The sequence below is a fragment of the Mustelus asterias genome, chromosome 19 (assembly GCF_964213995.1).
Source record: "Mustelus asterias chromosome 19, sMusAst1.hap1.1, whole genome shotgun sequence".
Taxonomy (NCBI): domain Eukaryota; kingdom Metazoa; phylum Chordata; class Chondrichthyes; order Carcharhiniformes; family Triakidae; genus Mustelus; species Mustelus asterias.
Window position 1 is genome coordinate 12,656,373 of NC_135819.1, and position 26,395 is coordinate 12,682,767.

At 46.3% G+C, this 26,395-nt stretch overlaps 1 protein-coding gene across 1 annotated transcript in view; it reads left to right on the forward strand.

Moving 5' to 3' along the window:
- The first annotated feature begins 3,336 nt into the window (after nt 1-3,336).
- notch3 (notch receptor 3) overlaps nt 3,337-26,395 on the forward strand; it is a 241,975-nt gene continuing 218,916 nt past the window's right edge. Inside the window, exon 1 of the mRNA XM_078235047.1 lies at nt 3,337-3,373. The gene's annotated coding sequence lies outside the window, so the exon portion shown is untranslated. The remainder of the gene's footprint in view (nt 3,374-26,395) is intronic.

Genomic DNA, 26,395 nt, shown 5'->3' on the forward strand with positions numbered 1-26,395 from the left:
CTTCTTCACGCAGAGAGTGGTGGGAGTGTGGAATGAGCTGCCGGATAAAGTGGTAAATGCGGGGTCACTTTTAACATTTAAGAAAAACTTGGACGGGTTCATGGATGAGAGGGGTGTGGAGGGATATGGTCCAAGTGCAGGTCAGTGGGACGAGGCAAAAAATGGTTCGGCACAGACAAGAAGGGCCAAAAGGCCTGTTTCTGAGCTGTAATTTTCTATGGTTCTATGGTTCTAACGTGCAAACTCCACACAGACAGTGACCTAAGCCGGGAATCGAACCCGGGTCCCTGACGCTTTGAGGCAGCAGTGCTAACCCACTGTGCCACCGTGCCGCCCTTTATCGTATTGGCCTCTTGTCGTTAGCTAATTGAAATCGTCCAAATGGAGATAAAATAAAATGATCTGTACCCAGAGAGATTGGAAGGCCCAATTGGAATATTCGAACCCATGATTGTGTAAGCCAAAGGAACATAGTGCTGCAGATGTCACAACCATACTACTGGTATTCAACAGAAAAATAGTGTTAACAGATACAGAAGCCTGATGATAGATGGGCAGTACTCTGATGACCTCAAGGATCACTGCCACCGCCACTCCGCAACCCCTCCCAAACCATACCTCACAAATTCATGGCATGATGCACTGGAGCACCAAGGTTTCCTGCTGTTGTACACGTTGCCGGGTTACCATTGGTTTTTAAACTATGGACAAACAAGATGCCTGAAATTTGCACTCGTGGATGTCAGCTGTTAGCTTGTTTTATCACTGACCAAATAAAAAGTGCCTCGTAACTTTCAGCCAGAGCCCGGTTACCGTAAAGTATTTTCACTGATTAAATATTTTAAGGAACTTTTTAACACAGATACCTTAGCCTACAGGCTGGCTTTTTTTTTAAAAGCCTTTGTGAATGACAGTATTGCGAAACTCCATCAGCTCGAGTTACCAGCCTCCTCAGGCCAGAGAAATGCAAAACCAGTTTCACTTTATTGTAAGTGTAACCTCGTTCAGTGAGGTCCTGCCCCCCTCCAACAACTCCCAAAGTAGCAAGGCAAGGTTTTCCTTGTGGTTTCATGTAAGCAGAGCTGTAACCTTCATTGCTGACAAGCTGTTGTCCCAGGACTATTGAATAAGTCCTATATTAAGTGGGTGACATTTTCTTTCCAGTTGCTGACTGGTTTAAGGGATAGTGTAAAATCAGACAGCAGCAGTTTTGACCAGGTTTGTAAAATAGAGTGATAGATACCAATATTGTGCACATCATCAGACATGTTTACTGGCTCAATACTTTTCAAAAGTGTATGTGATAAATGCCTTGCGACTGAGCTCAATGGGACAAGAAGGCTTGATTAAACCATAGAATCTACAGTGCAGAAGGGGTCATTCAGCTCATTGAGCCTGCACTGACAACAGTCCCACCGCTCTATTTACCCTCCTAATCCCCCCTGACACTCTGGAGCAATTTAGCATGGCCAATCCACCTAACCTCCACATCTTTGGACACTATGGGGCAATTTAGCATGGCCAATCCACCTAACTTGCACATCTTAGAATCATAGAACCCTACAGTGCAGAAAGAAGCCATTCGGCCCATTGAGTCTGCACTGACCACAATCCCACCCAGGCCCTACCCCCATATCCCTACATATTTTACCCGCTAATCCCTCTAACCTACGCATCTCAGGACACTAAGGAGCAATTTTAGCATGGCCAATCAACTTAACCCACACATCTTTGGACTGTGGGAGGAAACCGGAGCACCCGGAGGAAACCCACGCAGACACGAGGAGAATGTGCAAACTCCACACAGACAGTGACCCGAGCCGGGAATCGAACCCAGGTCCCTGGAGCTGTGAAGCAGCAGTGCTAACCACTCTGCCACCGTGCCGCCCCAAATCAAAGTGGAGAATGTGGGCTACTAGGAGATAAGTTAGCTGATCATTTTGGATGGGAAGCAGTGGGGACACTAAATTAGATACTAGATTTCCTATGAAGTAAATGTACCAGTTTGGGGATTTTCTTTAAAAAAACGGGGTATCCAAACAGAAAGTGAATAAAGAATCTCAACATACAGCAATATTCTTCCAGGTTTTTTTCTAAATGCATTTCCACATTTCACAGCTCCCTGTCAAAGCATCCTGCAGGTGGGCTTCTGACAGTCCCATTCAAGTCCAACTCTGGGTTATTGTGTGGTTCTTCCTGGCATCCTGCCCGATATCTATCCATCAACCAACTTCACAAAAGGTTATGACCATCAGCCGAGGTGACAAAGATTTATTCTGAACCCAAGTCCTTTGAAGTCATTATACACAAGAGACGCAACAGTGAGGCATATCCGAGGATAAATCCGATTCATTCCAGCTCCTCATCCACCGTGCAGTCCGATTGAATCCAGGACGAGATCCCAAATGCAACTGGGAACAACACCCAAGAATGACAATCCCACAGATCACTGTGAGCAATTAACAAAACCACCAGACAAGACCGGGGTGTAACAACTGAGCATTAGAGGCTCATAGATTCATCAGTTCTATACATCAGCCAACATCACAAAAAAACAGATGATTTGCTCATTATCACATTGTTGGTTGTGGGAGCAGACTATGTGTCAATTGGTTGACCGTGACGACACTTCAGAAGCACTTCATCGGCTGTGAGCGCTTTGAGACATTGGGTGGTTGTGAAAAGCACGCTATAACTGCAAGTCTTTTGCTCTTTATTTTGAAGGCTCCCTGTTGCCCTTACCAAGTCTGCACATATATAAGACTCCATTCCTTCCCCAATGTGCCACGCTGTCAAGAGGTTCACAGGGCAGCTCGAGATGGGCAATAAATGCCGGCCTTGCCAGCGATGCCCACATCCCAAGAACGAATCATAGAATCCCTACAGTGCAGAAGGAGGCCATTCGGCCCATCGAGTCCACACCGACCACAATCCCACCCAGGCCCTATCCCCATGACCCCCATGCACTTACCCTAGCTAGTCCCCCTGACACAAAGGGGCAATTTAGCACAGCCAATCCACCTAACCCTTTGGACTGTGGGAGGAAACCGGAGCACCCAGAGGAAACCCATGCAGACATGGGGAGAAAGTGCAAACTCCATACAGACAGTGACCCGAGCCGGGAATTGAACCCGGGTCCCTGGCGCAGTGAGGCAGCAGCGCTAACCACTGTGCCTGATTGGAGTTGTTTTTCTCTCAGTGTCATCCTCGACATGTTGGTATTACCTGTTCTCTGACATCTGTGTATCACAGTTCCTTGAATTGCCTGTGTACGTGTATTTTATTCATTACTGATTGCCTAGTTCCCCCCCTATTAATTCTTTCACACTCCCGTCATTCAACACTGAGAAAAATAAACACTGAAATACTGAAGGTAGGTAAAGTTGTTGATTTATTTTTAATTATTTACTGCAGGGATGCTTGAATCTCTCTGACAACTGACGGAATATCTGATAACACACATTGACAGTTAATCAGTCACCCAGTCACTCACATTAAAATGAGTGTTCTATATAACTATCGCCTAAATAGGTATTTATCAAGATATTGTACAACAACAAATTGTATTTGTATAACAGCTTTCACATGTACAAACTTCTCAAAAGGGGAAGGCAATGGTGTAGTGGTATTTTCGCTGGAGTAGTAAGACAGAGAGCCAGATCAATGGTCTGGGGAGCTGGGTTCATGTCCCACCTACAGCAGATGGTGAATTCTGAATTAATTAAATAAAAATCTGGAATTAAAAGTCTAATGATGACCATGGCCGGAATTCTTTTTAAAGTTTGTTTATTAGTCACAAGTAGGCTTACATTAACACTGCAATGAAGTTACTGTGAAAATTCCCTAGTCGCCACACACTCCACCACCTGTTCAGATAACACTGAGGGAGAATTTAGCGTGGCCAATTCACCTAATCTGCACATTTTTGGAGTGTGGGAGGAAACCGGAGCACCCGGAGGAAACCCACGCAGACATGGGGAGAACGTGCAAACTCCACACAGACAGTGACCCAAGTCAGGAATCGAACCCAGGTCCCTGGCGTTGTGAGGCAGCAGTGCTAACCACTGTGCCACTGTTGCCGCCCAAATGTGACATCCTCCCCGGCGGGGAATTGAACCCTGGTCTCCCGCGTGACAGGCAGGGATACTAATCACTCCAGATCCACAGCAAGGTGGCTGACTCTTAAATGCCCTCAGGGGTGTGCAAGAAATGCTGGCCCAGCCAGTAATGCCCACCTCCATGAACAAATAAAGAAATTGGACAAGTTATTGGGACAGGTGACCAAAAGCTTGGTCAGGGGTACATTTAAAGCAGCAGCTTAGGGAAGGAGAGTGAAGTAGAGAAATTCAAGGAGGATTTCCAAAGCTTAGGGCTGGGCAGATGAAGACACAGTGAAATGATGAAAATCCGGAGGTACCGTAATTGGAGGAATACTTGAGATCTTGGAAGACTGAGCTGGGTGAGGTAGGGACGAAGCTATGAGCTTTGAACACGATTATCTTCAATTCGAAGCATTGCTGGAAAAGGAACTAGCATAAATCCACGGTCACAGAGATTATGGATGAATGAAGCTTGCTGCAAGTAAGGATAAGGGTAACAGAGTTTTGGATGAGCTCACCTTTGCTGAAGGTGTTGGTACTCGCTATCAAGGCTCAACATGAAGTCCAAAGTCCAAAGACGTGCAGGTTAGGTGAATTGGCCATGATAAATTGTCCCTTAGTGTCAGGGGGATTAGCAGAGTAAATACGTGGGGTTATGGGGATAGGGCCTGGGTGGGATTGTTGTTGGTGCAGGCTCGATGGGCTGAATGGCCTCCATCTGCACTGTCGGGATTTAATGAAAACCGAGCAAAAGATAACAGCAAAATACCGCAGACGCTGGAATCTGAAACAGAAACAGAAAAATACTGGAAAATCTCAGCAGGTCTGACAGCATCCAAGGAGAGAGAATAGAGCCAATGTTTCGAAGGGTCATCCAGACTCGAACAGTTGTCTCTATTCTCTCTCCACAGATGCATGAAAACCAAAAAATTGGTTGAAGTATCTGGGATTGCCGGTGTGACAGGAATTTTAAGTAAGTGATGATTGATACAAGAATGTGCCATTTGTACAAATTCATTTACCAATTCATGGCAAATTTATGCTGGAAAATTCGAACCGTTCTGTGCAGATCTAATTTATACACAACACTTGTCATCGGTACCCATTGAAACAAACACTGTGCGATCCAAGCTTTCATTACCTTTCTATGCAATGGAAGTGAGTGGGAAGGAATTTTGATTTGATTTGATTTGATTTATTACTGTCACATGTATTAGTATACAGTGAAAAGTATTGTTTCTTGTGCGCTATGCAAAGCACACCGTTCATAGAGAAGGAAACGAGATCAACTTAGTGCGAGGTATGTCCATTCAAAAGTCTGATGGCAGCAGGGAAGAAGCTATTCTTGCGTCCTTATTTTGTCCATAGTGTAGAGTTTAGACCCCTCTGTAATCCGGAGTTTACTGCAATGGCAACTAAAGTTAAAAGTTTATTTATTAGTCACAAGTAAGGCTTACATTAACACTGCAATGAAGTTACTGTGAAATTCCTCTAGTCGACCACAGTCTGGTGCCTGTTCGGGTCAATGCACTTAATCAGCACGCCTTTCAGAATGTGGGAGGAAACCGGAGCACCCGGAGGAAACCCACGCAGACACGGGGAAAACGTGCAGACTCCACACAGACAGCGACCCAAGACTGGAATTGAACCCGGGTCCCTGGCGCTGTGAGGCAGCAGTGCTAACCACTGTGCTACCGTGCTGTGGAACAGATTAAATTTTCATAACCTCATGCTGTGTATACTGTTGTGAGTAAACACCATGTTCTTTATTAAGCAGCATTCGATAACACTGGGGATGTTTGGGGTCTCGAGTTGTTGCTATTTTCTTGTTTGTTGATATTACTTCGAGCTAAAGCACTTTTTGAAGTGTTGAAGAATGTGTCGACAACAGGCAGCAAACAGGGCACTTCATGAATGCAGTAAATATTTCACAGAAAATGGCCCAGGAGAATGTTAGCTGATTCTAATTCTTTGTAACGGTGTCCCTTTAAGGGTGTTTGTTGTGAAGGGAATTCCCTCCACGACACTTTACCCTGTTTAGAAGTGAAAGAGCATGTGAAGATGCAAAGTAACATCCTTTGAAATGATCTGCCAATACAGAGAGAGATTGATCTTGGGTTTAATCGCGGCAAGGCTAAAATGTTTGCAATATGGAATTGTCACAGAGTTGAAGGGTGAACTCGGTGACACGGCAACAGATATGGTGAAGTGAGGCGTTATTGACCATTCTGAGTGCTGAGAAGTCTACACCCTAGCTCTTTCTCTACACCCTAGCTATGACTGTGACACTACATTCTGCACCGTCTCCTTTCTTTCTCTATGTACGGTATGCTTTGTCTGTATAACGTGCAAAAAACAATACTTTTACCAGGTCAGTTGATTTAGATTTTAACAATAAAATTACTCAATTTTCAGATTGCTGAGATTGATGAGCAGTAGGGTTAATGGGCTGTGTGGTGTGTACTGATGTGGAGATGCCGTACTGATGTGGGCGGCACGGTAGCACAGTGGTTAGCACTGCTGCTTCACAGCTCCTGGGACCTGGGTTCGATTCCCGGCTCGGGTCGCTGTCTGTGTGGAGTTTGCACATTCTCCCTGTGTCTGCGTGGGTTTCCTCCAGGTGCTCCGGTTTCCTCCCACAGTCCAAAGATGTGCGGGCTAGGTTGATTCGCCATTCTAAATTGCCCCTTAGTGTCCTGGGATGCATAGGTTAGAGGGGTTAGTGGGTAAATATGAAGGGATATGTGGATGGGGCCTGGGTGGGATTGTAGTTGGTGCAGACTCGATGGGCCGAATGGCCTCTTTCTGCACTGTATGATTCTATGATTCACTGTATACTAATACGTGTGACAATAATAAATCAAATCAGGTTAACTCATGAGGCTCTTTAAAAGAATTTACACTCACTTCTCTCAGAAATGCCTCAAAGCTCATCACCTATATTGAACCAGTGTAAAATCCATTGTGTGTTGTGGGGGCAAAGAGATCCCACTGATTAGAAGATTCTCCTTTTCATAGAATCCCGACAATGCAGAAGGAGGCCATTCAACCCAGCGGGTCTGCACCGCCAACAATCCCACCCAGGCACTGTCCCCGTAAACACACCCATTTAGCCAGCTAAGCTCTCTAACCTACGCATCCCGCGACACCAAGGGGCAATTTCCCATGGCCAGTGCACCTAACCCGCACATCTTTGGAGTGTGGGAGGAAACCGGAGCACCTGGAAGAAACCCACGCAGACATGGGGAGAACGTGCAAACTCCATAAAGGCAGTGACCCGAGCCGGGAATCGAACCGGGTTCCTGGCGCTGTGAGGCAACAGCGCTAACCACTGTGCCACCATGCCACCCCAGGTCAAATCAATATATTTAGCACAGATTGGGGATCAGGCTTGGTGATTGACTATCTCTGGTTCAGTACAGCATCTCCACATCAGTACACACCACACAGCCCATTAACCCCACTGCTCATCAATCTCAGCAATCTGAAAATTAGTAATTTTATTGTTAAAATCTAAATCAACTAACCTGGTACAATCAAAGACCACCTAATATCATCTCCTAGAAGAAAGTTCCTCTTCCTCAGTCTAAAGCTATCTGGTCTTATCAGCAAGTAGTTGAACAGCCTCTAGAAATAAAAATGATAGCCCAAGCCAGGCCTCAGCGCAATTTGATTCCAACAACCCTGTTAACAACCCTGTCTCCTGTATCTCCGAGGTCCGTATTGACTTTGTGCAATCAATCCTCTTTTTTACACACACCGTGTGTTGGTGCCTGCTTTCCCACATAAATCACTGAACTCTAGTGGTAAAGTCATCACATTCATTTCCTGTTTGAGCAGCTCTCAACACTCCTCTTCCCTAGATCCTGTGGGAGGACCAGATCAGGCTTCTTTTACCACAGAATTGTGTCCCACATTGTGTACAGTACGCATGACTTTTAATTCAGTGTTATTGTCCATGCTGATGTTTTATGCTCCACAAAATACTCCACTCAACCCTCTGCTTTTACCCTGTCTGCATTAACCTTCTACTTCTTTGTCACTTACATGTTTATCTAGTCCTCTATACTATTTACTTCAACTACTTGTGGTAGAAATTCAACATTCTCACCACTCTGTGGGTAAAGAGGCTTCTCCTGAATTCTCTATAGGATATAGGGCCGGCACGGTGACACAATGGTTAGCGCTGCTGCCTCACAGCACCATAGACCTGCTTTCGATTCCCGGCTTGGGTCACTGTCTGTGCGGAGTCTGAACATTCTCCCCGTGTCTGCGTGGGTTTCCTCCGGGTGCTCTGCTTTCCTCCCACAGTCCAAAAGACGTGCTGGTTAGGTGCATTGGCCATGCTAAATTCTCCCTCAGCGTACTTGGACAGGCGCTAGAGTGTGGCGACTAGGGGATTTTCACAGTAACTTCATTGCAGTGTTAATGTAAGCCTACTTGTGACACTGATAAATAAACTTTAATGATCATCTTACATTTATGGTGCTGAGTTTTGGACTCCCGCACAAGTGGATGCCTCTCTACATAACCCAGTAGTTTAAAGTTTATTTATTAATGTCACAAGTAGGCTTACACTGCAATGAAGCTACTGTGAAAATCCCCTAGTCGCCACACTCCGGCACCTATTCGGGTACACTGAGGGAGAATTTAGCCTGTATGTCTTTCAGACTGTGGGAAGAAACCAGAGCACCTGGAAGAAACCCACGTAGACATGGGGAGAACGTGCAAACTCCACACAGACAGTGACCCAAGCCGGGAATTGAACCCAGGTCACTGGCATTGTGAAGCAGTGCTAACCACTGTGCCATCGCGCCACATGTCTGTATTGTTTTATTAGTCAGTTTCAATTTCATTTCGACTATTTTCACATAATTGCTGGAAATTGCCAGAATTTCACTGCTTTTCCCCCCTAGCTTTCTTTGTCTTTTACCCCTTCCCACCAGGTACAGTTCTGTCATTATCGACTGACCCTCCCGCACTGTTATTAGTCATTCTTGATGCAGGATTCTAAGAAACAATGGTCAGCACATGATGTGGGGTATATTATAGCCTAAAGAGTTCACCATAGTGTGTTTATCTATATCACTGGCTGAACAACTGGATTCCTAAGTCTTCACCAAATGCCTTCACAGTGAACATAAGGAATGTGCCACAGTTTAGACAGAGGGTTAAACAGAAAGGGCAGGTTTATACATTACTGACCTTCTGAACTTCCATGCCAGCCTCCAATGCACTGCCAGATCCCCTCTTGTATCCACCGTGACCTCAAACGCTAGACACAAAGTCAGTTTCAAGGTGAGGACAAGCAGTGTTCTTTTCCCCAAAGTTGTCCTGAGTCCAGAATTGACTTGTACTCTTCAGGAAAAACTAGCAACATGGGGAAAATAGAATGGTGGAGGGTGCAGGATAATTCGGCAACTTCTGGGAGATTACTTGAAATGTGAAAGATGGAGACCTTTGTGATTCTTGTTTGGTTAAGCCGTGAGCCTGGACACGAATGTCATATAGCTTTTCTTAATCGTAAGGACTATAGTGGACTTCACATGGTGAAAATACCCTTGGAGCACACAAAAAACAGATAGAAATACAATTGGGGAGCTGCCCGATGGCCCACCAAGTTTATTTAGGCATAATGCGAAGCCAGGGAGACTATCACGATCTTGAGTTTGACCCGTGCTGAGCATGGGCTAAGGGTAAAGGCATGGGCGTCACTGTCGGATTGGAAAAGGAAAATCAGCAATGCTTTCTGCTTCTGTTTTGTGATCTCGTGACCCATGTTGGTATCTATCAGGGTGGTTATTCAGAAAGATGGTTCTTGGGGTTCACTTGCAGTACCCTCCATCAATCTCTACCAAAATCCATGCCAAAAAAAGGGGAAACACTTGCTTTTCATAGTGTTTTTCATGACCATGGGATGTCTCAAAGAACTTAACTGATGTAGTATAGTCAGCGTAGAATCATCATAGAATCCTACAGTGCAGAAAGAGGTCATTCAGCCCATCGCGTCTGCACCAACTACAATCCCACCCAGGCCCTATCCCCATAACCTAAACAGTTACCCGAGCTAATCCCTCTGACATTAAGGAGCAATTTAGCATGGCCAATCCACCTAACCTGCACATCTTTGGACAGTGAGTGGAGACCGGAGTATCTGGAGGAAACCCACGCAGACACTGGAAGAATGTGCAAACTCCACACAGATAGTGACCCAAGCCGGGAATCGAACCCGGGTCCCTGGCACGGAGGACATGCAGACTCCGCACAGACAGTGAGTGACCCAAGCCGGGAATCGAACCCGGGTCCCTGGTGCGGAGAATGTGCAGACTCCACACAGACAGTGAGTGACCCAAGCCGGGAATCGAACCCGGGTCCCTGGTGCGGAGAATGTGCAGACTCCACACAGACAGTGAGTGACCCAAGCCGGGAATCGAACCCGGGTCCCTGGCACGGAGAACATGCAGACTCCGCACAGACAGCGACCCAAGCCAGGAATCGAACCCGGGTCCCTGGTGCGGAGAATGTGCAGACTCCACACAGACAGTGAGTGACCCAAGCCAGGAATCGAACCCGGGTCCCTGGTGCGGAGAACGTGCAAACTCCACACAGACAGCGACCCAAGCCAGGAATCGAACCCGGGTCCCTGGTGCGGAGAACGTGCAAACTCCACACAGACAGTGACCCAAGCCGGGAATCGAACCCGGGTCCCTGGTGCGGAGAATGTGCAGACTCTGCACAGACAGTGAGTGACCCAAGCCGGGAATCGAACCCAGGTCCCCGGCGCTGTGAGTCAGCAGTGCTAACCACTGTGCCACAGTGCCGCCCCATTATAATGTAGGAAATACAGCAGCCAATTTGTACACAAGAAATTCACAGCAGTAAGATGATCAGACAGATATGTATTAAGGAATAAATATTGCCTGGTCCCTGGGTATAACTCCCCTGCTCCTCATCAAAATAAGCAAGGCCAAGGGATATTTTAAATCCTCCCAGATAGGTAGATAGAGGTCTCGGTTTAACATGACATCTCCAACAGTGTGGTACTCCCTCCCAGTGGAGTGTCAGCCCTAAGTTTTGTGCTTCAGTCAGTCAGATAGGAGTTGAACCTGGAACCTTGTGACTCACGAGGTGAGAGTGCCACTGACGTAGCAATGGCTGACACCCCAAGTCACGAAGGTTAGCTATAGATTAACAGTTTACACCAAAGGATGACTGAAAGCCAAGCCAGGAGTATTTGGTCCCTAGAGGTTGAATTGTGGATACTGGCCATTGGACAATGTTATTCTTTAGTTTAACAGCTGATAAAGGGTGGAGTATCATTGCCCTCTCTCCCCATGAGGTGTTTGCTCCCCTCTGCAGGTGACCACTCAATCCCAGAGTGATGATACAAAGCTCTGCTTGGAGCAAGTACTCAGCAGGGAGGTACAGGGAGCGGATAATCCTGAGCTCAGAATATGTTGGTAAACTCGTACCACGGCCTGTTCAAACAGTCCCCTGTGGAAAGAGACAGGGGAGTCTGTTCCCTTGAAAAAGGAAAGAAATGGAAACTTGCAGTACTTGCGAAAGGAATCCCAGCAACCCTTAAGTATGTGAGCCATTTTATAGTTTGTTTTGCTATAATTATATACAATCCAGCTGTGCCCAGTTAGCGGGGAAGTTACTAACCGCACCATTTATAGGAAGTATTTTCCCAGGCACCAACTGCATCCCAATGTAGTTTAATTTTTAAGTGGGCGGCACGGTGGCACAGTGGTTAGCACTGCTGCCTCTCAGCGCCAGGGACCCGGGTTCAACTCCCAGCTTGGGCCACTGTCTGTGCGGAGTCAGCACATTGTTTGTGTGGGTTTCCTCCGGGTGCCCTGGTTTCCTCCCACAGTCCTAAGATGTGCAGGTTAGGTGGATTGGCCATGCTAAATTGCCCCTTAGTGCCGGGGGGACTAGCTAGAGGAAACGTATGGGGTTATAGGTCTGGTTGGAATTGTGGTCAGTGCAGACTTTATGGGCTGAATGGCCTCCTTCTGCACTGTAGCATTCTCTGATTTTATGAATTTTATTCTCCACGTCTTCCAGCTTGTTCCCCCATGTGTTTGGCAACCCTCTCCTGAATTTGGATTGCTATCGGGTGGGAAATGGTTTTAAAAAAATGATATTAAGGTTGTAGGATTGGGCAGGCCCTCTGGATTTCTGAGGTTCCCTTTTTCCCTTTTCTCTCCCTGTAAATATCAGGGCTTTTGCTTATCTGAAGGTGCTGTTGTAGAGCCTCCCTTAGTAAGTACAGAACACAGATGTGCAACAACAATGCTGAGGCAATCAGAAAACTCCAAACCCCTTTCCAAAAACATCCCATCTATTCCCACTGAAAAGACGGGAATTGTAATTCCCAGAAAATGGATCCATGGGATATTGCTTTTCACCTTGCTCCCTTATAATCAGCGACGAATATAGGGGCGGCACAGTGGTTAGCACTGCTGCCTCACAGCGCCAGGGACCCGGGTTCAATCCCCGACTTGGGTCACTGCCTGTGCGGAGTTTCCACGTTCTCCCCCCGTGTCTGCGTGGGTTTCCCCCGGGTGCTCCAGTTTACGCCCACAGTCCAAAGATGTGCAGGTTACGTTCATTGGCCATGCTAAATTGCCCCTTAGTATCCCGGGATGCGTAGGTTAGAGGGATTAGCAGGGTAAATATGTGAGGTTACGGGGATAGGGCCTGGGTGGGATTGTGATCGGTGCAGACTCAATACGCTGAATAGCCTCCTTCTGCACTGTAGGGTTTCTATAATTTCTATGATAAACATCTTACCCACAGGCTGAGCATTAGAAGTTGCCCTTCTTTGACGTTCTTACAGTACGAATAGCCAATTTCCTAATCCCAAGCTGATGCCATTGCTGGAGTTCAGATCTAGATCAGATTAGAGGGAAAATGTAGTGGTCAGGTCAGCAGGTTACAGTAAAACGAACCATTGTTGTTCTGTGCCGTTGACCAGTGCAGTAAGTGGCACATGAACGGCACAGCATTATCTAGTAACATATTCACATTTTATTATTCTTTTTAATTGTAGCAATGAGTGTAGCGTGGATACGGCGGCACAGTGGTTCGCACTGCTGCCTCACAGCACCAGGGTCCCAGGTTCAATTCCGGCCTCGGGTCACTGTCTGTGTGGAGTCTGCACGTTCTCCCCGTGTCTGCGTGGGTTTTCTTCGGGTGCTCTGGTTTCCTCCCACAGTCCAAAGATGTGCAGGCCAGGTGGATTGGCCATGCTAAATTGCCCCTTAGTCAGGGGGATTAGCAGGGTAAATATGTTGGCTTATGGGGATAGGGCCTGGGTGGAAGTGTTGTTGGTGCAGGCTTGATGGGCCGAATGGCCTCCTTTTGCATTCTAGGGATTCTATGATTCTAACATAGGATCAGTCCCACTATATCTTCACAAGGTCAGTATCTGATCTGATTATCAGATTCGCTCAAGATGTTGTACTTCCTCGAGATATTGGGAAGGTTCCAGGGCTGGACCAAGCTTCCTTTTTGCACCTCCTTTGGCATTGTCCTCAGGTAGTCATGGTGGGAGAGTGGTGGAGGGGTGTGGGGTGGGGTGGGGCAGGGTGGGGGTTAGCGGAGAAGAAGACAGATAGGGGTGGCTACATAGTGTGGCTTGTTGGGTCACAATTTAATCAATACAATTGTTTTGCTTTCAAAGTTAATTGAAAAATATCGCCAATCAAACATCGTATTCACCAAATACGTTGGGGGGGGGGGGCGGGGGGGGTGGATCTTGCCAGAATTTGGCAGAGTGTCGGTCGCAGCGAGAAAAATGATGAAGAAACAGGTCGATATTCTGTCCAGATCTTACAACGCTCTGTCAAAAAACACAGCTGGGCAAGTTTAAACGCCATTATGTAGAGGGGCGGGACCTAAACATGCAGCAAGGCCCGGCTGCACTGAGATTGGGAGGCCATGTTTAAAGGGTACCCTGATCAGAACGTGAATGGCAGCAAGGTGACACAGTGGGTTAGCACTGCTGCCTCACAGCGCCAGGGACCCGGGTTCCATTCCCGGCTTGGGTCACTGTCTGTGCGTAGTCTGCACGTTTTCCCCGTGCCTGCGTGGGTTTCCCCCGGGTGCTCCAGTTTCCTCCCACAGTCCGAAAGACGTGCTGGTTAGGGTGTATTGGCCGTGCTAAATTCTCCCTCAGTGTACCCGAACAGGCACCGGAGTGTGGCGACTGGGGGATTTTCACAGTAACTTCATTACAGTGTTAATGTATGCCTACTTGTGACACAAATAAATAAGTAATAATAATAAAAGCAGATTATCTGACCTTTTCCATGGGATCTTGCTGTGCACTGGTCAGCCGTTGCGTTTCCAGCAACAATGACAACTTCAACACTATTCTGTTGATGATAAAGTCCTTGGGGAGACCGGGTAGTTCATAGATATTTTTAACTTTCATTTTTGGGCTCACTCCCCATTTCTAATCTGTGTGTACATGTGTTGGTTTTATTATTTTCTTCTCTCGCATTTTAGTAACTAATAAACTCACTCTCTCTTTAACTCAAGAAATCCTGGTTAAATTGGCTCTTTTTAAAACATAAATGCATAACTGGAAAAAGGTATCCCAAAGGGAAGGGATTCTTTTTAAAATTAACCAACTTGCGCCCAACTAAATAAAGAAACGGATCAGTTCATCCCTCCTCAGCCAGAAGCAGGACAATTTGGGGGTATCTTGTGCAGAATCTTCAAGGATAAAAGACTCATCCCCAGGACATTGCTGCAAGCAAAGCCAGGAAATAATTCACAGGCATCATTTTTTTTTAATGTTGTTTATTCGTTGCTGATGGGAAAATTGCTGATGGGAAAAAAAGTCTGTTTTGATTGACAGTCAAGAATCATCCAATCAGATAACAAAGAGCCTGTCAGCTTTCCAATTGGCTGTAGTTTATTTATTAGTGTCACAAGTAGGTTTACATTAACACTGCAATGAAGTTACTGTGAAAATCCCCCAGTCGCCACACTCCGGCGCCTGAGGGAGAATTTAGCATGGCCGACTCGCCTAACCAGCACGTCTTTCGGATTTGTGGGAGGAAACCGGAGCACCCGGAGGAAACCCACGCAGACAGGGGGCGAACGTGCAAACTCCACACAGGCAGTGTCCCAAGCCGGGAATCGAACCCAGGTCCCTGGTGTTGTGAGGCAGCAGTGCGAACCACTGTGCCACCGTGTAGGAAGACAATGTCCTGTGCAAATTGAGGAGAGTTGAGGCAGGACATTTGGAGGAAGGATGCCTCTAGGATTACAAAGCCAGGGTCAGCAAACCCTTGTTTGAGAGTAATACTTGTTTCTCAGTGAATGTGAAATTTGAACCAATCAGCATATTTCATGCCCTATTGGCAGACTAGGCACTTTGCCCTGAAGACATGTTGGCCACTTTCCCATGCCCTACGGACACATTGGAAATGTGCCAGCCACAGTGCTTTTAATTATGTACATTTGTGCGCGATTAAAGCTTTGAACTTTTATGCCATCTTCAACGTCTCTAATTCCTTTCTGTCTGACCTCTTGCCTTGACAGGCCATCGCTATTTTGCGAAAGCGCATGCAGCAACAAAACCTCTTAATGGTCGCAACTGAGCATACTTAGTATGCAGATGGGCAGCATTTCTATTGTGGTTATTATTTATAACATTTCCTCATTCTGTTAGTGGTTGCCTCAGTGGAAGTTTGTTTTGCAGCATCTTGTTTGCCAAAAAACACCCACCCTTTTAATCAGTGCATAATTAGAACATCCCAACAAGACAATTGTTTGCCGTAGGTGGTAGTTCCCCCCAGAACTTGGTTGGCGAGGTGTATTTTCCCACACTTGTGGATTATAGTCAATTGTAGACCAGATTTTCCAATGGTATTGAGTTTGTTAAATTATTTTGCTTAAGTGCATAATGATTACTTTGGAAGTTAAACTCACATGGGTGTCCAGTTCAGAAGTGGGAGAATGCCAACAAGTCTTTTTCAAATATTCAGAAAAATGTTCACTTGGAGCAATTGCAAACCTTTAACTTTAAATTGACCGCACTAAAATAACGGCAATAAAAATTCTCCTATTCACGTGATGGTGGATGCCTCGCTGTGGAATTGAATCTCATAGACAAGTTAGATTCTGATTTGCTGCCTGAGCTACATTAACTGGTTTCAATCAGTGAATGTTGAGTTTTTGCAATTGATTTTAAGCACCTCTGGCCTTGGTGACTCTCACCAGCTCTTACAGATGCACCGTAGAAAGCATTCATTCTGGTTAAATCACATGGCTCCTGCTCTGCCCAAGGAACTACAAAAGGTCGTGAATGTAGCCCAATCCATCACCCAAACCAGCCTCCCATCCACTGACTCCATCTACACTTCCCGTTGCCTCAGAAAAATAGCCAGCAGAATTAAGGACCTCACGCACCCAGACATTCTCTCTTCCACCTTCTTCCGTCGGGAAAAGGATACAAAAGTCTAAGGTCACGCACCAACCGACTCAAGAACAGCTTCTTCCCTGCTGCTGTCAGACTTTTGAATGGACCTACCTCGCATTAAGTTGATTTTTCTCTACATCCTAGCTATGATGGTAACACTACAATCTGCACTCTCTACTTTCCTTCTCTATGAACGGCATGCTTTGTCTGTATAGCGCGCAAGAAACAATACTTTTCACTGTATACTAATACATGTATACAATATAATAATAAATCAAATCAAATCAAAATCAATTGTGAGGGTCACCTGATCGATACCCAGTTACCTCTGCTGGAAATTGCTTGTTTCTGGACTTGAGATGAGCACAGAATCAGGCTGGTATGTGATCCTCTCCTGAAGGTTAACGGTTACGCATTGGCTTGTACATGAAGCCACTTGGCAAAGTGTCGCTGGCTAAACAGGAGCCATGGGACTGCACCATAGGAGGATTCAACATCTTCAGGAGAGGAGGGGGAGAAAGGGTGCTGTATGTGAGCAAAAGATCAAACACTTTACTCATGTTTCACTGTAGGAACAGTATCATTTTCAGCTGACTTACTGGGTGATGTGTTCACACTTTGTGTCCATTTTCATTCCTGACCAGTGATTATCCACCTGTCTGAATTCTTGGCAGCCCAAGGATATGTGGGTGCATTCTTTACTCCTTGAGTTTGTTGTCACTCATTTTTTGGTGGGTATTTTCCCATGTTCGGTATTGTTGTCATCTAAGCCTTTTGGCACTTTAATGGATTAATCATAGCATCCTGCAGTGCAGAAGGAGGCCATTTGGCCCATCAAGTCTGCACTGACCACAATCTCACCCAGACCCTATCCCCATAACCCCATGCATTTACCCTAGCTAGTCCCCCTGACACTAAAGGGCAATTTAGCACGGCCAATCCACTTAATCCACACATCTTTGGACTGTGGGAGGAAACCAGAGCACCCGGAGGAAACCCACGGAGACACGGGGAGCAGGTGCAAACTCCATACGGGACAGTGACCCAAGCCGGGAATTGAACCCAGGTCCCGGTGCTGTGAGGCAGCAGTGCTAACCACTGTGCCACCATGATGCCCCAATTAGGTAGAGATTACTGTATTGAGCCTCTCCACTGGCTCAGTAGAGAGTTTTGTATGTCAGAAAGCAGTGTACATCTCCTGTTGTACATGCAGTCTGCTTTTCAGTGTTCAGAATCCATTTATTTGGCATGGGGGAGTCATCCCTCTTCTCTAGTTTCCAGGGCCTTTCATTAGGAAATGCCATTTGATCAGAGTTATGTTTCATCTACAAGATGTGCAACAAATGGGAACTCTAACTCACCATTGTAATGTCTCGTGATGCTCTATAATCTTCCTGAATCAATGGCACCAGAGGACAGATTCATCCCTTTGGCATGGTAAATGTGGTATCTGTTCTACAATGGCAGCATCCCAAACGGGATGCTGCCATTGTAGAACAGATGCCACATTTACACCTTGCTTTTCTGACATGAGCAAGGCATCTTGCCATAGTCTCAGAATATCTAACCCATTACTTCATTGTAGGAAGTCTCACAACACCAGGATAAAGTCCAATAGGTTCATTTGGTATCACGAGCTTTCGGAGCTCTGCTCCTTCATCAGGTGAGTGTTAAGTCTTGACTCACCTGATGAAGGAGCAGCGCTCCGAGAACTCGTGATACCAAAGAAACCTGTTGGACTTTAACCTGACGTTGTGAGACTTCTTACTGTGTGCAACGTCGACATCTCCACGTCATGTTTTCATTGAGTCACCTTGAGTACTTTTGACATCATAATAAGTCTTTGTATCAGTGCAAGTTTTAATTTTTACACACAAGTCAGTTCTAAGTTAAGGCTTCAATTAAAAAAGTTGAGAAAAAGCATAACACTCCCCTTACATAAAACAAAAAAAACCCAACATTTTTTGCCCTCTGGCCAAATCACATCAGGGAGGATTTGAAACTTTGAATGCCCTAAGATTATTGCACAGTTGACAACTGCAGAGTGATTTGGCAGGTTTTGGCTTGGATTGAGTATTTTATCCTGCTGTATTACCTAATAGGGAGTGGTCCCACTGTGACATGCAATGCTGCTGGAAGCAAGCCAGAGCACAAGGTAAATAAGTCTCCTTTTAAACCACCGCAATCTCCCCCATGTTTTCTTTCACTATCAGTGGAGAAGAACCTACCTCCCACCCAAAATTTTCCCTCCGTGACACGACTCAAATCAGGAATTGGATCACTAACAGTTTCTCCTGATGGTTCAGCAGATACATGACCTACACATCGGATACATCGATACCTAAGGAGATGGCCTAGTGCCATCATCGTTAGGCTATTAATCCAGAAACTCAGCTAATGTTCTGGGGACCCGGGTTCGAACCCCGCCACGGCAGATGGAGGAACTTGAATTCAATTTAAAATATCTGGAATCTACTGATGACCATGAAACCACTGTCGATTGTCAGAAAAACCCATCCGGTTCCCTAATGTCCTTTAGGGAAGGAAATCTGCTGTCCTTACCCAGTCTGGCCTACACGTGACTCCGGAGCCACAGCAATGTGGTTGACTCTCAACTGCCCTCCAAGGGCAACTAGGGATGGGCAATAAATGCTGGCCAGCAGTGGTTAGCACTGCTGCTTTACAGCGCCAGGGACCTGGGTTCGATTCCTGCCTCAGGTCACTGTCTGTGTGGAGTTTGCACGTTCTCCCCGTGTCTGCATGTGTTTCCTCCGGGTGCTCCAGTTTCCTCCCACATTCTGAAAGACGTGCTGGTTAGGGTGCATTGACCCGAACAGGCGCCAGAGTGTGGCGACTAGGGGAATTTCACAGTAACTTCATTGCAGTGTTAATGTAAGCCTTACTTGTGACTAATAAATAAAACTTTAAGGGACAATTTAGCATGGCTAATCAACCTAACCCACACGTTTGTTACTGTGAGAGGAAACCGGAGGGAACCCACGCAGACATGGGGAGAATGTGCAAACTCTACACAGTTATCGGAGGCCAGAATTGAACCCAAGTCCCTGGCGCTGTGAGGCAGCTGTGCTAACCACTGTGCCACCATGCCCTCCCCCTATAAAATTCCTTCCCCCCAATAGTATTTGTGAGTGTTTGGGCTTCGCTCTGAGCTCATCCAGTGAAGTCAATTTTTTGTGACTGTAGTTTATAACAATTTTTTAAAAATTCATTCAGGCGATGGGGGCATCGTTGGCTAGATCAGCATTTATTGCCTATCCCTAATTGGCCTTGGAAAAGTGTCTTCTTGAATCGCTGCAAATGGCCGTTTGTTTATGCACAGTACTGGAGATACGCTGTCGAACCATACTGGGTGAGTGAGTACCTTTGGCGGTGATAGTTGGCAATTGACATGGAGGTCTGGCGGAATACTAGCTCCTGTAGAGACATGCACTGGCATGAGATCACCTTGAGGGATGGTGAGGAAAGAATAACAATCGCTGGTTTAAAGGTTAGCCACATGACTAGAAAACATTTAAGCTTCACTCCATTTGTATTCCAATGACTTTGATGGCATTGACTGGAGGTTAAAAGAAAAGATGGGCGTCTTTGTGTGATTAATCCGACTCCTCCCGCATCATTTATCTCCCAATATCTGAATCAACAGCACGTACAGGCAGACGCTTGGGAAGTAATTGTGTGATCCTCCCATTTGGCCAGTGAATGGTATATAGAATCTCTACAGTGCAGAAGAAGGCCATTCAGCCCATCGAGTCTGCACCAACCACAATCCCATTCTATCCCTATCTCCTTGAGACATGCTACTGCTTGGGAATTGGCCCTCGTAATAAACAGCAAGTGTGGCTTTAGGCTTATCATCATCTGGATGTGGTGTAAAGTTTGGCTCCTCGCAGCTAATATTAAATAATATAATGTTAAAGCTTACCTTCCAGATAAGACATTAAACCGAGGCAACCTCTCCCCCTTCACTCTCATCTCCTCAGAGGGGCTTTACAAAAACCCATTGTGCCATCTCATAGAATCCCTACAGTACAGGAGGCCATTCGGCCCATCCAGTCTGTACTGACCACAATCCCACCCAGGCCCTATCCCCGTAAACCTGCACATTTACCCTAGCTAATCCCCCTGACACTAGGGTCAATTTAGCACTGGCCAATCAACCTAACCTGCACATCTTTGGGAGGAATCCCACGCAGACACAGGGAGAACGTGCAAACTCCACGCGGGCGGGTGACTCGAGGCTGGAATTGAACCCGGGTCCCTGGCGCTGTGAGGCAGCAGCGCGTGCCACCGTGCCGCCATTCATATATGGTCAGATGACTGAATATGGGGGTGGGGGGAATAAACCTTTAAAAATTCCCAGCAAAAATATTATATAGTGACTTTTACATTAAGAATCAAAGGATAAGAATAAAATCTCTGTCACTCTGGGGGATTTTGTGTATGTATTAGAATCAATGCCACATCAAATGTGCTTGATCCAAGCATTCAGTCCCAATGCACCAAACCACATCCCATAAGCTTTCCATGCACAGAGTTTCTGATTAAAGCATAACATGTTGTTCAATCTGCGCTTACATTAGACAAACATTTAAAAGCAAAATCTGCCCATTGTTGGGACTGAACACTCCACCACATCACTCCAGTATAAAGTCTGCTTTTGTTCAGCAGTTTCTGTTTCTGCTTTGAGTGCATTGTTGAATGAAAGCACTGTGCCATAAAGATTTGTAAATTGTTTCTGTCTGCGGCTTATAGAAACCCCAATCCAAGGGAGAATTCTTTGACAAATAATTCATAAGTTTTATGAGGATTCTTACGCAGGCAGGAAAATGAGGGCAGGACCAAGGCTTGAAATGCCTTCTTACACTGGCCTTTTGTTTCTGGGCTTGGGATAAACCATGTCTTGTGTGCTGCCTTCAAGATTTTTTTTTGAGGAAGGCACTTTAACCTAGCTTTTAGAGGGCAGAAAGACAAAACAGGTGGCATAATGGTTATCACTGCTGCCTCACAGCGCCAGGGACCCGGGTTCAATTCTGGCCTCGGGTCACTGCCTGTGTAGAGTTTGCTCATTCTCCCCGTGTCTGCATGGGTTTCCTCCGGGTGCTCCGGTTTCCTCCCTCCCAGTCCAAAGATGTGCGGGTTAGGTTGATTGGCCGTGCTAAATTGACCCTTAGTGTCAGGGGGATTAGCAGCATAAGTATGTGGAGTTATGGGAATATGGTGTGGGTGGGATTGTAGTCGGTGCAGACTCGATGGGCCAAATGGCCTCCTTCTGCACTGTAGGGGTTCTAGGATTCGAGAATCATAGGATCACAAAATCCCTACAGTGCAGGAGGAGGCTATTCAGCCCACCAAGCCTACACCGACAACAACCCCACCCAGATCCTATCCCTGTAACCCCACATATTTACCCTGCTCTCCCCCTTGACATTAAGGGGCAATTTAGCATGGCCAGTCAACCTAACCTCTTTGGAGTGTGGGAGGAAACCGGAGGAAACCCACAGATGTTTGGAGAACGTGCAAACTCCACACAGACAGCGACCCTGAGGTAGCAGTGCTAACCACTATGCCACCATGCCACCTTTACATTGTTACCTTACACTATTATTAATTTGGCAATCTAACTCAGGCAGGTTACCAGTTGGAGGCAGAGGCACATTGCTGGCACAGAGCAGAGGGAGCTTGGCCGGGAAGAGATTAAACCGGAGGTGCTTCTGTCACCATTGACCTGTTTCTGGCTTTGAATGGCCCCCTCCGATCATTCTTTAGCAGCACTGGATGCCTGCACCATCTGTCACAGCCGTGCACGGTGTGGATTAGTTTGTGTTCTCAGCCATGCCATTCAATGAAATCCTGAGCAAAGGGAAAGGCCTTGTCCACCAGAAAGTCAGGACAATTCACCCAGTAACTCACTGCAGAGAAACAGGAGAGTGGTGACACTGGAGAGAGAAGCAGCAAAAATTAGTCCCAAATGCCGAGAGTAAGTTGTTTAATAGGACTAGCTTTAAAATGTGTCTTGGACAGGAGGGAACTTGGTGATCAATTTTAGAAGTGGGGATGGCAATATTCCTGTGTATACCCATACGCATGGGGTGGCACGGTGGCACGGCGGTTAGCACTGCTGCCTCACAGCGCCAGGGACCCGGGTTCAATTCCCGGCTTGGGTCACTGTCTCTGTGGAGTCTGCGCATTCTCCCCATGTCTGCGTGGGTTTCCTCCGGGTGCTCCAGTTTCCCCTCACAATCCGAAAAACGTGCCGGTTAGGTGCATTGGCCGTGCTAAATTCTCCCACAGAACCTGAACAAGCGCCAGAGTGTGGTGACTAGGGGATTTTCACAGTAACTTCATGTGAGCCTACTTGTGACACTAATAAATAAACACAGCTCTTGCTGCAGCAATGCAAAAAAACTTGCATTTATATAGCGCCTTTCACCACAACAGAATGTCTCAAAACACTTCACAGCCAGTGAAATACTTTGGAAGTGTCATTATTGTTGTAATGTAGGAAACGCAGCAGCAGTAAATTCCCACAAACAGCTAAGTGATGATGCATTGATCATCTAACTTTATGATATTGACTGGGGGTAAATGTTGCCTCGGACACTGGGAAGAACACTCTTGATTTCTGAAACAGTTTTGTAAAGTCTCTTATGCCCACCTGAGAGGGGAGACAGGGCCTGCGATCTGAAAGATTGTAACACCAGCATAATGTAGCTCTCCCTCAGTACTGGCTGTGAGTCTCAGTCTAGATTTTACACGCAAGTCTGTAGAGTGGGGCTTGGACCCACAACCTGAGCAAGAGTGCTATCTATTGAGTCATCTCTGGCACTGCGGCAGGGTAGCACAGTGGTTAGCGCTGCTGCCTCACAGCGCCAGGGACCCGGATTCGATTCCCGGCTTGGGTCACTGTGTAGGATTTCCACATTCTCCCTGTGTCTGCGTGGGTTTCCTTCGGGTGCTCCGGTTTCCTCTCACAGTCCAAGGATGTGCAGGTTGGGTGGATTGGCCATGCTAAATTGCCCCTTAGTGTCAGGGGGACTTGCTAGGATAAATGCATGGGGTTATGGGTTTAGGTCCTGGCTGGGATTGTGGTCGGTGCAGGCTGAATGGCCTCCTTCTGCACTGTAGGATTCTATGATCTATGACTCAACTGAATATTTTCCTGTGTTGCATACTTTATTCTGCAATCAATCTGACTATACCTGGCAACAAATGGGGAAAAATAACTTGACATCCATCCATGTCACCGGCAGCACTGACTAACCCTCCCTCTGCTTGCTTTCTAGATGTCTACTACACTCTGTAATTGATGAAAGGGTAGCAGCTATTGAGAGGGAGAGACTGAAATATGCTTGTTTCAGTATGGCAGAGAGGGGATCACTTTGCATTACTGCCCTGACATTACCATCAACATACAGTGGAACAGTGACTACGACATTGCTAGATTCTTAAATGAATTCCCCTTAAAATCTGAAGACACGTCGGTTCTCGCTGGCTGCATTATGAAAGCCCCATCCCCACGTTTGGAGGGGAGGGGAACAATGAGGTCCTTCACTCTGATGGGGAATTCTCTATCTCCCATGTTTCAGCCGCATTCTCATCGTGTTACTAATACATAGGTCAACAATAAGGTTGCTAAGATACCACAGAAACCTCTTAATGGGAATGGTGGCCGCAGTGGCCTTGTTCCCTTTATCCAATTGGGGAGCTGGAGAATATGCAAGGAATGGACTGTGGGCTCAGCATATCTTCCCGCTGACTACTCGCTGGAGAGCTGAGTTTCAGCCGGAATTCCTTTTGCAATATCGCAGTGCTATTGACTGTTTGGGTCTCGCATAGTTGATGGCACTTTAAAAATATAAAGTTAGCAGCACTCATCCTGATGGCAGTGAGTTTCTTCGATCTGCCTCCCTAATTGTGGTCACACCACATTGTGTCACATTGTAAAATTGTGTCACTGCGCGGCAGTAGGCGAGAGGCCACGGGATACTAGTGGCACAAGAGAAGGAAGCATTAAAAATTAATCCCAAATCTCCAGACTAAGCTCTTTAATGGCAACTTAACCTGCAAATTCTGCCCCACTCAAGTATCCTTTCTGTGTTGTCATTTGTCACAGAGCATAACTGTCTGAAATTGGGGATGAGATAGCTTTTTTCTAGTAATAAAGCCCAAGGCTCCCAGTGCTGAGGAATCCTTCCTGCTCATTTAGAGTAGATTGCAGCAATGTCACTGACATTTCGGCCAATTTTCTCTCCCTGATACGTCATACAGACTCAAAATGTTTCTCTCTCCACAGAGGCTGCCAGACCTGCTGAGTTTTTCCAACATTTTCTGTTTTTGTTTCAGATTTCCAGCATCCACAGTGATTTTACTTTTATCCTATATGAAGGAAAGCATTAAGCATCAAATCCCTACAGCGCAGAAAGAGGCCATTCAACCCATTGTGATTTGCATCGACTCACCGAAAGAGCATCTCACCCAGGGCCATCCCCACCGCCCCCCGTTCTATCCCCATAACCCCATGTATTTACCATGGCCAATCCACCTAACCTGCCCATCTTTGGACACTAAGGGGCAATTTAGCATGGCCAATCCATCTAACTCGCACATCTTTGGACACTAAGGGGCAATTTAGCATGGCCAATCCACTTAACCTGCACATCTTTGGACTGTGAGAGGAAACCGGAGCGCCCGGAGGAAACCCACGCAGACACGGGGGAGAATGTGGAAACTCCACACAGACAGTGACCCAAGCCAGGAATCGAACCCGGGTCCCTGGCACTGAGGGGCAGCAGTGCTAACCACTGTGCCACCGTGACTCCTTAGTTGGATGGCCGCACAAGCACGGGGCACATTCCAGCATCCTGACTGAATGTAAGTTCAGCCAGTTAGTGCTGACAGGTTATTACTGGGGGCTGCCCTAATCCTCCCTCAACATTCCCATATGTACACTCTTCAACAGGTAACCATGGGCAAGAATTCAGCTGGCTTTCCGCTTCGCCAATAAATCCCGGAAGGAATAAACCCAGATAGTGTTTGAGAATATGGAACTCGCAACCACAGAGATTGCAATAAGTCCTCCCTTAAAGTCGTGGTTGCATTGCGGAAAAGTCCAACGTAAAGTGAAAATTATAAGCAGATCAGATTTTTCCGTCGCGACCAATGTAAAAGCTGTCATCACGTCTGTAGGTCCTTTCCTGTCAGAAAAACATAAGCGTTCTGTTTTAAATTCTGAAATAACTTTTAAAATAGTAAAACTAAAAATGTAGAAGAAATATGCACATGTTCCCACAGGCCAACTGTCTCCCTCAAGCCGAAAGAGAAAATGCTGGAAAATCTCAGCAGGTCTGACAGTTGAGTTAGTTGTGGTAAACCCAATCCTACAATTGCCGCCCTGAAGCCTATCTGTTATTTTGTACTTAACGTTCTCCGATCTGTACATTATCCTCTATATCACTTTGCTTTCCTGTTCTCCATCCTATAATCGACATCTACCTGTTGATCAGTATCAATAAAACTGACCACCTGGTCACTTATCCCCTTGCTGCTTCTGGGATCTTGCTGTGTGTGAAATTGACTGCTGTTTATCTGCATTAAAGTAGTGGCTATACTTTAAAAGAACTTAATTGGCTGTTAAACATTGTCAGAAGTCCTAATGTTGTGAAAGGCAGTTTGTAAACACAAATTATTTCTTTCATAGTACATTTATGTTATAAAGTACATGCAGACTGATACACCCATTTCATGCCTCATAATTACGGGGAGGCGATGGCCTAGTGGTATTATTGCTAGATTATTAATCCAGAAACTCAGCTAATGTTCTGGGTTCGAATCC